Consider the following 14918-nt stretch of genomic DNA (forward strand, 5'->3'; position numbering starts at 1 on the left):
TGACTTTGAACAGTCCTTGGTTTGACTGTTGAGTGGTGGGAGGGTGAGTATAGTGGGAAGAATCACTATATTCCTAAAGTTGTACTTAAACTTGTTGAATATCTCAAAGTTTGTATGATTTTTCTGGAGAAAGCTGATTAGCTCAGGTGTTTCATGCACTGTGCTGATGGAGCCACGGGAGTGTCTTGACATGGATGCCGTGTTCCACATTGGCTTATCTCACTCTATTTCTCAGCTCACTGACTTATAAATTGTCAGTTTGGTTTTTCTTACACGTTTCAGCTTTAAAAGGTATGGAAGATCTGATAGCAGCTAGGATTTTTAAAGATCAGAACTCTTAAAATGTCAACCCATGAAATAGCAGTGTTCTTCATAAATCTCTAACTGATAACAAGAAAGCTCTTCTATGCTTCAAGTTCTAGTTTTGCTTCTTGCTTTCTCCACCTTCAACTTACTGCCCAAACTGGTCATATTTATTTCCTCAGCTCTGAACTTTCCCTCTGATTATGGCTCTCAACCAGCACTAATCCACATTGTAATGTAATTTATTGGCAGTATCTGTGCCATCACTCCCATTTATTGGTTAGGTTCCCAATTCTCTCTCCTAATCTGAACTCTGGGGCAACTCAGATCTTATTTGAGCTAGGACTCCACTATGTTTATCATGCTAGTAAGAGAAAGCATTTCAAAGGAGTAAAAAATACATGATTTGGATAAGTTAAAACTTATCATCCCTCCTTTGATCACAGGTCAATAACATCATCCTTCTTAGAAAAGCTGTCTTCAAATTCATGTTGGATGAGTTTAACTTGCTGTGAAATCTTTTAGATAAAAAAAAAATACAAACTGATGAGCATTTGGTATAGAGATTAAGATTGCTTGAGATACCCAAATCCCCTATCGAGTGCCTGGGTGCAAATACCAGCTCTGCTCCCAATTCCAGCTTCATGAAAATGTGTGCTCAGGGAGGCAACAGTGATGGCTCAAACACTTGGGTCCTGGTCACCTGTTCCAGAGACTTGAACTGAGTTCCTGTCTTCTGGCTTTGGCCTGGCCCAGTTCTGGCTGTTGTAGCCATTTGGGTGGTTGGGAGATCTCTGTTTGCCTCTTTATCTATCTCTGAATATTGCTGCTTTTCAGATCAAATAAATAAATAAAATGTAAAATAGAGATATTAAGGAAAGAGAAGGACCTTCTTTTCTCCCTCAGTTCTCTGATATCATGTAGAACTCCTCTTTTTTAAAAAAATTTATTTGACAGATAGAGTTAGACAGTGAGTGAGAGAGAAAGGTCTTTCTTCTGTTGGTTCACCCCCTAAATGGCCGCTATGGCCGGAGCTACACTGATCTGAAGCCAGGAGTCAGGTGCTTCCTCCTGGTCTCCCATGCGGGTGCAGGGGCCCAAGCACTTGGGCCATCCTCCACTGCCTTCCCGGGCCACAGCAGAGAGCTGGACTGGAAGAGGAGCAACTGGGACTAGAACCCAGTGCCCATATGGGATGCCTGTGAGAACTCCTCTTTCAAAGCTTATATGCACAACTCTTATCTATGTTATTTGTAAATATTACTATTTGAAGAGCAGGGCAAGAGTACTTTTAAGTAAAAATGGTATTTTTCCAATCATTTTGTGTGTGTGTGTGTATCTCAAACATCACTTTGAACAGCAAATTGTTTGTAACACAATTAAGAGGATTTTTACTCAATAGAGATCCCATTTGGCTTTAAAAAGCATTAGTGCTTGAATGAACACTGAATGGCTGTTCTGCAAAATGAAAAAAAAGTACCTAATCACTTCTGGATCCTGTCTAACAATCCTTGGCTATTACCGCTGCAAACTACCACTGGGATGGAGAAGCCGCAATGTAATGAAACGGGCTGTGCACCTCTGAAGAACCAACTTCTGTTGGCTTTCAATGCTCAATAAATATGTGCTGAATGAGTATAGATGGAAAGCACAGTGTTTGTTTATTGAACCATATCCCAAGATAGGTGTGTGTATGCATGAGACTCATTGCTCAAGGGACACACACCCAGTCACACCATCACAAGCCTTTCTCTGGTGAATTCATGGATTTTTGGGGATTGCTGAAGGCTCTGGGCCAATGAGGCCTTTTTCTACCCAGTTTGTTCCTTTTTTTAAAACACATTTATTTTATTTGAAAGGCATAGTTGCAGAGAGGTATACAGAGAGAAAGAGAGGTCTTCTGTTCACTGGTTCACTCCCCAGTTAGTTGCAATGGGTGGAACTGAGCTGATGTGATGGCAGGAACCAGGAGCTTCTGGGTCTCCCACCCAGGTGCAGGGGGCCAAGCTCTTGAGACATCTTCTACTGCTTTCCCAGGCCATAGCAGAGAACTGCATCAGAAGTGGAGCAGCCAAGTCTAGAACTGGTGCCCATATGGGATGCTGGCACTGCAGTCAGTGGCTTTATCCTCTGTGCCACAATGCTGCCCTCCCCCAGTCTATTCTTGATGCTCTTTCACATTCATCATAATGCAGCATCTATTGCTGTTATTTTCAAGTGTTCAGAATAGGAGAGGTGTTGGGGAGGATAGGGTTCTAGATAATACTGTAAGGAATTAACAAAACTACCAGTACTCAGTAGCTTAGGTAGACTTTATTTTTTCCTTCTTCTATTCCTTGTCTTTTATTTTACTGAAGTAATGCAAGTTTCATATATTTAATATATACAGATATAGGAACATAGTGGTTCTTCCTCCTACTTTCTTTCCTTCTCACCTACACTCAAGCCCATCCACCTCCTCTCTCTGATTCTCACTCTGAATTTTATGATGATCTATTTTCAGTATACTTAATGATGATATAGTTTAAGTAAACAAGTTCAACAAAGAGTATAAAGAGAAAAAACAAACAACATACTGTTTCTCAGTGGAAGAGACAAGGGCTATAAACAATCATCAATTCTCAAAATGTCTATTTCACTCCAATATATTACATTTCAGGTACTCTATTAGATCGGGGAAAACATAGGACATCTGTCTCTTTGGGAATGGTTTATTTCACTAAATACAAGGTTTTCCAGTTGCAACTGTCTCATTGCAAAAGACAGGGTTTTCTTTCTTTCTTTCTTTCTTTCTTTCTTTCTTTCTTTCTTTCTCTCTCTCTTACTCTTTCTCTTTCTCTCTCTCTCTTTTTCTCTTTCTCTCTCCTCTTTCTCTCCTCTCTCTATCCTTCTCTCTCCTCTTTTTCTCTCTTTTCTCTCTCTTTCTCTCTCTTTTTCTCTCTTTATCTTTCTCTCTTTCTCTCTCTTTTTATTTCTCTCTTTCTCTTTCATTCTTTCCCTTCTTCCTTTCCTCCCTCCTTCGTTCCTTCCTCCATAATACATATATACATACACACACACACACACACACCATAATTTCTTTTTTTCCCCCAAAGAAACCTTTAATTAGTGAGTACAAATTTCATAAGTGCAACTTTAGGAATATAGTAATTCTGAAGATCTGGCAAGATGGCGGAATAGGAAGGGAGCACACTGATAGTCCGGGGAGAGACAGTTTAATAAAAGTGGAGATACTGCAGGTTCAAGGAAGAGTAGGGGAAGAAACAGCAGAAGAAACTCTTCCAGAACGAGTGATTCACAGTGGACCTCCGTGGAGAGCGTGGGAGCCCACAGTTTAGGACACCAGCGGCAGACTCAACACACATCAGTGCTGGAACGCGAGGTGAGCCGAACCTCAATAGCCCGAGACACCAGCAGGCAAGCAGAAAGAGGAGACTAGAGGGAACGACCCTGGGGGGAAAAGTTCACCAGGCTAACTAGAAGAGAGAGAGAGAAAAAGTGACTGATACGGACACGGGTTTCTCTCTCTCCGCTCACCTCTCAAAGGCGAGCAAGACCAAGAGCAGGCGCCATCTTGGACATACGTCATAAGCAGAGTGACCTCAGGTCTGCACCGGCCCTGAGCCTAGCAGAAAAACCTGACTCTGGGCGGGGCAAATTAACAGGAGATTAGGACCTAGTAAATTTGTGGTGCTACTGAACTGAGACTGTGTAAAAAGAGACGGTGGGGGAGAGAACTCACGGAATTCACGTGAATACTCTCCAGAGATGCTACAACTCCGTAACTTTGGCAACCCAGTGAGAGACTGAAGGAGAATCTGAGCCCACTCTGAGGGCAGAACAGATTCCCTGTGTGGTCCTTGGGAAAGAGCTTCCGATCTCTGGCTCCTGTGGGTATATCATTTGCCTGCTAACTACCTCCAACTTCGTTCAGCTGTGCGGAATTACTTCCCTTTTGAATCAAAAAAAGAAAGAGAGAGAGAGAGATCTACTATGCCTAACCTGGGAGTGTCACCTTTGGCACACCAAACAGAGCTCTCAGGCCACACCCATCTCAAGCCTCTAAGGCTCCATCAAAAACAGACAGTCCACTTAATCTAGAGTCATAGTATAACAAGAAAAAGCACCACAGTGAAGAAACCAAATATCTCCAATATGCCAAATAGCAAATGCAAAAACCGGGGTAATAAAAACAAGGAAGTCACTATGACGCCCCCAAATGAAAAAGACACCCCAATTCAAGATTATGAGGATGATGAGATAGAAGAAATGCAAGAAGCAGATTTCAAAAAATTGATAAGAACATTAAGAAGTTCTCAAAAACAAATTCTTGAACTACAGAAATCCTTAATGGACAAGATAGAAAATCTCTCTCATGAAAATGAAATATTAAGGAGGAATCAAAATGAAACGAAACAACTAGTACAACAGGAAACTGTGATAGTGACGAGAAATCATAATGAAGTGAAGAATTCAATAGATCAAATGAAAAACACAATAGAGAGCCTTACAAACAGAATGGGTGAAGCAGAAGAGAGAATATCGGACTTAGAAGACAGAGAACAGGAAAGGATACAGTCAGACCAAAGAAAAGAAGAGGAAATTAGAAATCTAAAACATATTGTCGGGAATCTTCAGGATACTATTAAAAAACCCAACATTTGGGTTCTAGGAGTTCCTGAAGGCATGGAGAGGGAGAAAGGATTAGAAGGCCTTTTTAGTGAGATATTAGCAGAAAATTTCCCAGGTTTGGAGAAGGACAGAGAAATCCTAGTACAGGAAGCTCACAGAACCCCTAATAAACACGACCAAAAGAGATCCTCACCACGACACGTTGTAATTAAACTCTCCACAGTGAAACATAAAGAAAAGATCCTAAAATGTGCAAGAGAGAAACGTCAGATTACTCTCAGAGGATCTCCAATCAGACTCACAGCTGACTTCTCAGCAGAAACCCTACAAGCTAGAAGGGAATGGCGAGATATAGCCCAGGTACTAAGAGAGAAAAACTGCCAGCCCAGAATATTATATCCTGCAAAGCTATCATTTGTGAATGAAGGTGAAATAAAGACTTTTCATAGCAAACAGAAATTGAAAGAATTTGTCACCACTCGTCCAGCCCTCAAAAGATGCTTAAAGATGTGTTGCACACAGAAACACAGAAACACGGTCATCAATATGAAAGAAGGTAAAGGAAGGAAACCTCACAGCAAAAGATCACAGGGAATTCAAAGCATATATTAGAACTTATCTTTGGCAGATGGCAGGGCAAAGTTACCACTTATCATTAGTCACATTGAACGTGAATGGCCTGAACTGTCCAGTTAAAAGACACAGATTGGCTGATTGGGTTAAGGAACAAAACCCATCTATTTGCTGTTTACAAGAAACACATCTTTCCAACAAAGATCCATACAGACTGAAAGTGAAAGGCTGGAAAAAGATATACCATGCCAACAGAAATGAAAAAAGAGCGGGCGTAGCCATCTTAATATCAGACAACATAAACTTTACCACAAAAACTGTTAAGAGAGACAAAGAGGGACACTATATAATGATTAAGGGATCAATTCAACAGGAAGATATAACAATTATCAATGTATATGCACCTAACTACAGGGCACCGGTTTATCTAAAAGATTTGTTAACGGACTTAAAGGGAGACGTAGACCCCAATACAATAGTACTGGGGGACTTCAATACTCCACTCTCAGAAATAGACAGATCAACTGGACAGAAGATCAACAAGGATACAGTAGATTTGAACGACACTATAGCCCATATGGATCTAACAGATATATACAGAACTGTCAAGCCTACAGCTAAAGATTTTACATTCTTCTCAGCAGTACATGGAACCTTCTCTAGGATTGACCACATACTAGGCCATAAAGCAAGTCTCAGCAAATTCAAAAGAATTAGAATCATATCATGCATAAAGGAATGAAGTTGGAAAGTAGCAACTCAGGAATCCCTAGAGCATACGCAAACACATGGAGATTGAACAACATGCTCCTGAATGAACAATGGGTCATAGAAGAAATTAAAAGAGAAATCAAAAATTTTCTGGAAGTAAATGAGGATAACAGCACAACATATCAAAACTTATGGGGTACAGCAAAAGCAGTGTTAAGAGGAAAGTTTATATCAATAGGTGCCTACATCAAGAAATTGGAAAGGCACCAAATAGAGGAGCTTTCAATTCACCTCAAGGATCTAGAAAACTTACAGCAAACCAGACCCAAATCTAGTAGGAGAAGAGAAATAATTAAAATCAGAGAAGAAATCAACAGGATTGAATCAAGAAAAACATTACAAAAAATCAGCCAAATGAGGACCTGGTTTTTTGAAAAAATAAACAAAATTGACACCCCATTGGCCCAACTAACTAAAAAAAGAAAAGACCCAAATCAATAAAATCAGAGATGAAAAAGGAAACGTAACAACAGACACCACAGAAATAAAAAGAATCATCAGAAATTACTACAAGGACTTGTATGCCAGGAAACAGGGAAACCTATCAGAAATGGATAGATTCCTGGACACATGCAACCTACCTATATTGAACCAGGAAGACATAGAAAACCTAAACAGACCCATAACTGAGACAGAAATTGAAACAGTAATAAAGGCCCTCCCAACACAGAAAAGCCCAGGACCAGATGGATTCACTGCTGAATTATACCAGACATTTAAAGAAGAACTGACTCCAATTCTTCTCAAACTATTCAGAACAATCGAAAAAGAGGGAGTCCTCCCAAATTCTTTCTATGAAGCCAGCATCACCTTAATTCCTAAGCCGGAAAAAGATGCAGCATTGAAAGAGAATTACAGACCAATATCCCTGATGAACATAGATGCAAAAATCCTCAATAAAATTCTCGCCAGTAGAATGCAACAACACATCAGAAAGATCATCCACCCATACCAAGTGGGATTTATCCCTGGTATGCAGGGATGGTTTAATGTGCGCAAGACAATCAATGTGATACTCCACATTAACAGACTGCAGAAGAAAAACCATATGATTATCTCAATAGATGCCGAGAAAGCATTTGATAAAATACAACACCCGTTCATGATGAAAACCCTAAGCAAACTGGGTTTGGAAGGAACATTCCTCAATACAATCAAAGCAATCTATGAAAAACCCACAGCCAACATCCTATTGAATGGGGAAAAGTTGGAAGCATTTCCACTGAGATCTGGGACCAGACAGGGATGCCCACTCTCACCACTGCTATTCAATATAGTTCTGGAGGTTCTAGCCAGAGCTATTAGGCAAGAAAAAGAAATTAAAGGGATACAAATTGGGAAGGAAGAACTCAAACTATCCCTCTTTGCAGATGACATGATTCTTTATTTAGGGGACCCAAAGAACTCTACTAAGAGACTATTGAATCTCATAGAAGATTTTGGCAAAGTAGCAGGGTATAAAATCAATGCACAAAAATCAACAGCCCTTGTATACACAGACAATGCCATGGCTGAGGAAGAATATCTAAGATCAATCCCATTCACAATAGCTACAAAAACAATCAAATACCTTGGAATAAACTTAACCAAGGACGTTAAAGATCTCTACGATGAAAATTACAAAACCTTAAAGAAAGAAATAGAAGAGGATACCAAGAAATGGAAAAATCTTCCATGCTCATGGATTGGAAGAATCAATATCATCAAAATGTCCATTCTCCCAAAAGCAATTTATAGATTCAATGCAATACCAATCAAGATACCAAAGACCTTCTCAGATCTGGAAAAAATGGTGCTGAAATTTATATGGAGACACAGGAGACCTCGAATAGCTAAAGCAATCTTGTACAACAAAAACAAAGCCGGAGGCATCACAATACCAGATTTCAGGATATGCTACAGGGCAGTTGTAATCAAAACAGCATGGTACTGGTACAGAAACAGATGGATAGACCAATGGAACAGAATTAAAACACCAGAAATCAATCCAAACATCTACAGCCAACTCATATTTGATCAAGGATCCAAAACCAATCCCTGGAGTAAGGACAGTCTATTCAATAAATGGTGCTGGGAAAATTGGATTTCCACATGCAAAATCATGAAGCAAGACCCGTATCTTTCACCTTACACAAAAATTCACTCAACATGGATTAAAGACTTAAATCTACGACCTGACAACATCAAATTATTAGAGAGCATTGGAAAAACCCTGCAAGATATAGGTACCAGCAATGACTTCTTGGAAAACACCCCAGAAGCACAGGCAGTCAAAGCCAAAATTAACTATTGGGATTGCATCAAATTGAGAAGTTTCTGTACTGCAAAAGAAACAGTCAGGAAAGTGAAGAGACAACCGACAGAATGGGAAAATATATTTGCAAACTATGCAACTGATAAAGGGTTGATAACCAGAATCTACAAAGAAATCAAGAAACTCCACAAGATCAAAACAAACAACCCACTTAAGAGATGGGCCAAGGACCTCAATAGACATTTTTCAAAAGAGGAAATCCAAATGGCCAACAGGCACATGAAAAAATGTTCTAGGTCATTAGCAATCAGGGAAATGCAAATCAAAACCACAATGAGGTTTCACCTCACCCCGGTGAGAATGGCTCACATTCAGAAATCTACCAACAACAGATGCTGGCGAGGATGTGGGGAAAAAGGGACACTAACCCACTGTTGGTGGGAATGCAAACTGGTCAAGCCACTATGGAAGTCAGTCTGGAGATTCCTCAGAAACCTGAAGATAACCCTACCGTTCGACCCAGCCATCCCACTCCTTGGAATTTACCCAAAGGAATTTAAATTGGCAAACAAAAAAGCAGTCTGCACCCTAATGTTTATTGCAGCTCAATTAACAATAGGTAAGACCTGGAACCAACCCAAATGCCCATCAACAGTAGACTGGATAAACAAATTATGGGACATGTACTCTATAGAATACTATGCAGCAGTCAAAAACAATGAAACCCAGTCATTTGCAACAAGATGGAGGAATTTGGAACACATCATGCTGAGTGAATTAAGCCAGTCCCAAAGGGACAAATATCATATGTTCTCCCTGATCATCGACAACTAACTGAGCACCAAAGGGGAAACTTGTTGAAGTGAAATAGACAATATGAGAAACAGTGACTTGAACAGCTCTTGTCCTGACGTTTGATGTACAATGTAATACTTTATCCATTTTAGTATTTTTTTTTGTTCTAGTACCATTGGTTAAACTCTGTAATTAACACACAATTATTCTTAGGTGTTTAAATTTTAACTGAAAAGTGATCCCTGTTAGGAATTTGGAAAACATTATGTTGAGTGAAATAAGCCAATCCCAAAGGGACAAATACCACTTGTTCTCCTTGATAGGTGACAACTAACTGAGCACCAAAAAGGAAACCTGTTAAAGTGAAATGAACACTATGAGAAACGGTGACTTGATCAGCCCTCACCCTGACTGTTGATGAGCAGCTTAATATGTTATCCCTCTTAATATTTTTTTGTTTGTTCTACTTAATACTTTTGGTGGAATACTGTAATCAATACACAATTCTTCTTAAGTGGTGAAACTTAACTTAAAAGTGATCGCTGTTAAATATAAGAGTGGGAATAAGAGAGGGAAGAGATGTGCAATTCGGGACATGCTCAAGCTGACTTACCTCAAACGGTAGAGCTAGAAACATACCAGGGGATTCGAATTCAATCCCATCGAGGTGGCATGTACCAATGCCATCTCACTAGTCCCAGTGATCAATTTCTGTTCACAATTGATCATAATGATAGGACTAAGAACCAAAGGGATCACATAAACAAGAATAGTGTCTGCAAATACTAGCTGATAGAATCAAAAAGGGAGAGAATGATCCAACATGGGAAGTGAGATACACAGCAGACTCATAGAATGGCAGATGTCCTAAACAGCACTCTGGCCTCAGAATCAACCCTTAAGGCATGCGGATCCAGCTGAAAAGCCCATGAGAGTATTTCAGGCATGGAAAGCCAAGACACTCTGGGGGGAAAAAAAACCTAAATGAAAGATCTGCACGAGTGAGATCCCAGTGCAAAGAATGGGTCATCAAAGAAGGAGGTACCTTTCTCTGAAGGGAGGAGAGAACTTCCGCTTTGACCATGGCCTTGTCTAAATATGATCAGAGTCAGTGAACTCAGGGGGCTTCCATAGCCTTGGCAGCTCATGACAAGAGCCTAGGGTGATTACTGATGCCATAAACAAGAGTGTCAATTTGTTAAGTCAACAACAGGAGTCACTGTGCACTTATTCCTCATGTAGGATCTTTGTCCTTAGTGTGCTGTACATTGAGATTTAATGCTATAACTAGTACTCAAACAGTATTTTTCACTTTATGTTTCTGTGTGGGAGCAAACTGTTGAAATCTTTACTTAATGTATGCTAAACTGATCTTCTGTATATAAAGAGAATCGAAAATGAATCTTGATGTGAATGGAAGGGGAGAGGGAGTGGGAAAGGGGAGGGTTGCGGGTGGGAGGGACGTTATGTGGGGGAAGCCATTGTAATCCATAAGCTGTACTTTGGAAATTTATATTCATTAAATAAAAGTTAAAAAAAGAAAAAAAAAAGGAATATAGTAATTCTTACCATAACCTCACTCCCACTCCACCTCCTCCTCTCTCTCCCATTCCCAATCCCATTTGCCATTAAGATTCATCTTCAATTAACTTTATACACAGAAGACCAACCCTATACTAAGTAAAGATTTCAATAATTTTGCACACACAGAGACACATACACAAAATATAAAAAACTGTTTGAGAACTTGTTTTAGAGTTAATTCCCATAGTACAACTCTTTGAGGACAGACATCCTGCATGGGGAGTAAATGCACAGTGATTCCTGTTGTTAATTTAACAGTTAACACTTATGTATGACTTCAGTGACCACCCGAGGCTCTTGACATGAGCTGCCTAGGCCATGGAAGTCTTTTGAGTCCACAATCTCTGAGTATTTAGACAAGGCCATAAGCAAAGTAGAGGATCTTTCCTCCTCTCAGAGAAAAGTACATCCTCCTTTGGCCCCTTCTTTCCAGTGGGATCTCACACAGAGATCCTTCATGTAGGACAATTTTTTGCTACAGTATCTTGGCTTTCCATGCCTGAAATGCTCTCATGGGCCTTTCAGCCATTCCATAATACCAAAAGGGCTTATTCTAAGGTTAGAGTGCTATTTTAAGCTATTATCATTCTGAGTCTGCTGTGTGGACTGGTTCCCATGTTGGAACATTCTCTCCTTTTTAATTCTATCTATTGTTATTACCAGACACTTAATCTTATTTATATGATCCCTTTACCACTTAATCCTATCTATATGATCAATTTAACTCTTAGTATGATCACTTTAAAACTAGAAAAAATAAAGCTAAACTTCGTATGAAAACATAAGAGACCCAGAATAGGTATAGCAGTCTTATAAAACAAAAGCAAAGCCAGAGGCATCACAGTATCTGATTTTGAGACATACTATAGGGTAGTTATAATCAAAACAGCCTGGTACTGTCACAAAACAGATAGGTAGACTAATGGAACAGAATAATTCCAGAAATCAACCTGCGTATCTACAATCAACTTATCTTTGACAAAGGAGCTAAAATCAATCCCTGGAGAGAGGACAGTCTTCTCCACAGATGGTGCTCATAAAGCTGAATCTCCACATGCAGAAATATGAAACTAGACCCCTACCTTACACTTCACACACACAAAAAAATTCACTCAAAATGGATCAAAGATCTACATCTATGACCCGATACCATCAAATTACCAGAGAACATTGGGGAAACCCTGCAAGATATTGGCGTAGACAAAGACTTCTTGGAAAAGACCCCAGAGGCACAGGCAATCAAAGCCAAAATTGACAAATGAGATTGCATCAAGCTGAGAAGCTTCTGTACTGCAGAAGAAACACTCAGCAAAATGAAGAGGAAACTGACAGAATGGGAGAACATATTTGTAAACTACACAACTGATTAAAGGTTAACATCCACGATCTGTAAAGAGCTCGAGAAACTAAACAACCACAAAACAAACAACCTAGTCAAAGAAATGGGCAAAGGACCTGAATAGACATTTTTCAAGAAAGGAAATTCAAATGGCCAATAGACACATGATAAAAATTCTCAGGATCACTAGCCATCAGGGAACTGAAAATCAAAACCACAATGAGATTTTGCCTGACCATGTTAGAATGGCTCTCATACAGAAATCAATAAATGAAAAATACTGGGGAGGATGTGGGGAAAAAGGTACCCTAATCCACTGTTGGTGGGAATGTAACCTGGTACAACTACTGTGGAAGACAGTATGGAGATACCTCAGAAACCTGATTATAGACCTTCCATAGGACCCAGCCATCCCACTCCTGGGAGTTTTCCTAAGGGAAATGAAATCAGCATATTAAAGAATTATCTGTACCCTTATGTTTATTGCAGCTCAATGCACAATAGCTAAGATGTTGAATCAACCCAGATGTCCATCAACAGAAGACTGGATAAAGAAATTAAGGGATATGTACACCATGGAATACTACACAGTGGTTAAAAAAATAGAAATCCTGTCATTTGCAACAAGATGGTTGTAACCAGAAAACATTATACTGAGTGAAATAAGCCAGTCCCAACAAAATACACAGAATATTTTCTCTCTGTTATGTGGTAACAAATAGAGCCCTAACAGATAATCAATGGAAGTGAAATTGATACTTTGAGATGTGATGACTTTGAACAGCCCTTGTCTTGACTATTGAGTAACAGTTTTAGTTTTTTTATACTATTTGTTGAACTCTTTCCTTAGCTTAGAGTTAATCGGATGTGTATAAAGTTAATTTAAAATAGATCATAGTAAAAATAAGAATGGGAATAGGAGAGGGAGGAGGAAGAATGGTGGGAGGGTGGATATGGTGGGAAGAATCACTATGTTCCTAAAGTTGTATTTATGAAATGCATTAAGTTTGCATACCTTAAATAAAAGGTTTCAGGGTAATAAAAAGTTTCTGAAATCTGGCTTTTAGTGAGTTAAAATCACATTTATTAATACTGATATATCTGAATGCAGTTTTGCTGTCTTACATATCCTATTTGTCTATTGTGTTCTAAGATTGGTAAAGTCTCATTTCAGACCCTAATTTTTTTCTTGTTCCATTACATCTTGTCTTACACTTGTTAGAAATATACACACTGAAAAACACATGCTATTTGGCTCTTTTGATTTTTTTTTTGGAGACTTAAGGTCTATAAAATTAATATCTGATTTTTTTTTTCTTGGATAATAGCAGGTTTTTTGTCAGTGTTTATCTCTGATCATCTATCTCTGGGTTTCACACTATTGTTATTCAAAATTTCATTTCTTTTTCTAAAAACAAGTGTTAGTACTATTTGATGCAGTCAGGTTTTTCAGATTTATATAAATCTTTACTGATTTCATTGCTTGGAATTCTTAGATTTCAAATTCTTTTGAATCCTTTTGTTTCTTTTGTGAAGGTTATCATCTAGAAGGTCATTTTTTGAAGTCTTCTACTGGTAAGCCATCTCATTTAATGTTTATTTTAAGATGTCTCTATTTTACCCTTCTTGAAAGATAATTTTGCAGGCTATATAATTCTTTTTTTAAATTTATTTTTTAAGGAATACAGATTTCGTAAGTACAACTTTAGGAATGTAGTTGTTCCTCTCACCATATCAGCCCTCCCACCCACACTCCTACCCTTCTTCCTCCTTCCTCTCCCATTCCCAGTCCCATTCTCATTAAGATTCATTTTCAGTTAACTTTGCACTCAGAAGACCAACTCTATACTAAGCAAAGACTTCTACAATTTGCACACACACACACACGCACACAAACTGAGAACTGGTTTTACAGTTAACTCTCAATACAACTCATTGAGGACAGAGGTCCTGCATGGGTAGTTAGTGCACAGTGACTCTTATTGTTAACAATTAACACTCTTATGTATGATGTCAGTGACCACTCGAGACTCTTGAATTGAACTGCCCAGGTAATGGAAACCTTTTGATTCCACAAACTCCATCAGTATTTGGACAAGGCTATAAGCAAAGTGAAAATTCTCTCCTCCCTTTAGACAAAAGTGCATCCTTCTTCGATGGCCACTTCTTTCCATGGGGGTCTCACTCAGAGATCCTTCATATAGAACATTTTGTTTTTGCCACAGTGCCTTGGCTTTCCATGGCAGGCTATGCAATTCTAGGGTTATAGTTATTTGCTGTTGACAATGTGATCCTTGAGAAATGTATATCACTCTATTTTCTTTGCTTTTAAAATTATCTCTGGCTTTTTTTTTTTGGTGGTTGTTGGCTGTTTTTAAGATCATTAGTATGGCATGCTTAGCAATTACATTTTACCATTTCTGTATTTGTTACTCTTTATATTTATTAGGATCCATAAATCTAAAAATAGGTTTGTTTTACAAAATCTGGAAAATTTCTCAAGGACCACATTGTCAACTCTCAATATCATATCACAATATCATACTCTCCTCCTATATTGGATTTTCTCCAGTCTCTCTATTTTTTTTCTGGGACATGAATAAGCAATTTGTTAGATTCTTTCACTTGATCCTTTGTGTATTAACTTTTTTTTTTTTTTTTGACAGG

At 38.8% G+C, this 14918-nt stretch overlaps 1 pseudogene; it reads right to left on the bottom strand.

Moving 5' to 3' along the window:
• Window positions 1-14918, bottom strand: part of LOC108178198 (armadillo repeat-containing protein 1-like) — a 138100-nt pseudogene that overhangs the window by 89566 nt on the left and 33616 nt on the right.

The sequence above is a fragment of the Oryctolagus cuniculus genome, chromosome 1 (genome assembly GCF_964237555.1).
Source record: "Oryctolagus cuniculus chromosome 1, mOryCun1.1, whole genome shotgun sequence".
NCBI lineage: Eukaryota > Metazoa > Chordata > Mammalia > Lagomorpha > Leporidae > Oryctolagus > Oryctolagus cuniculus.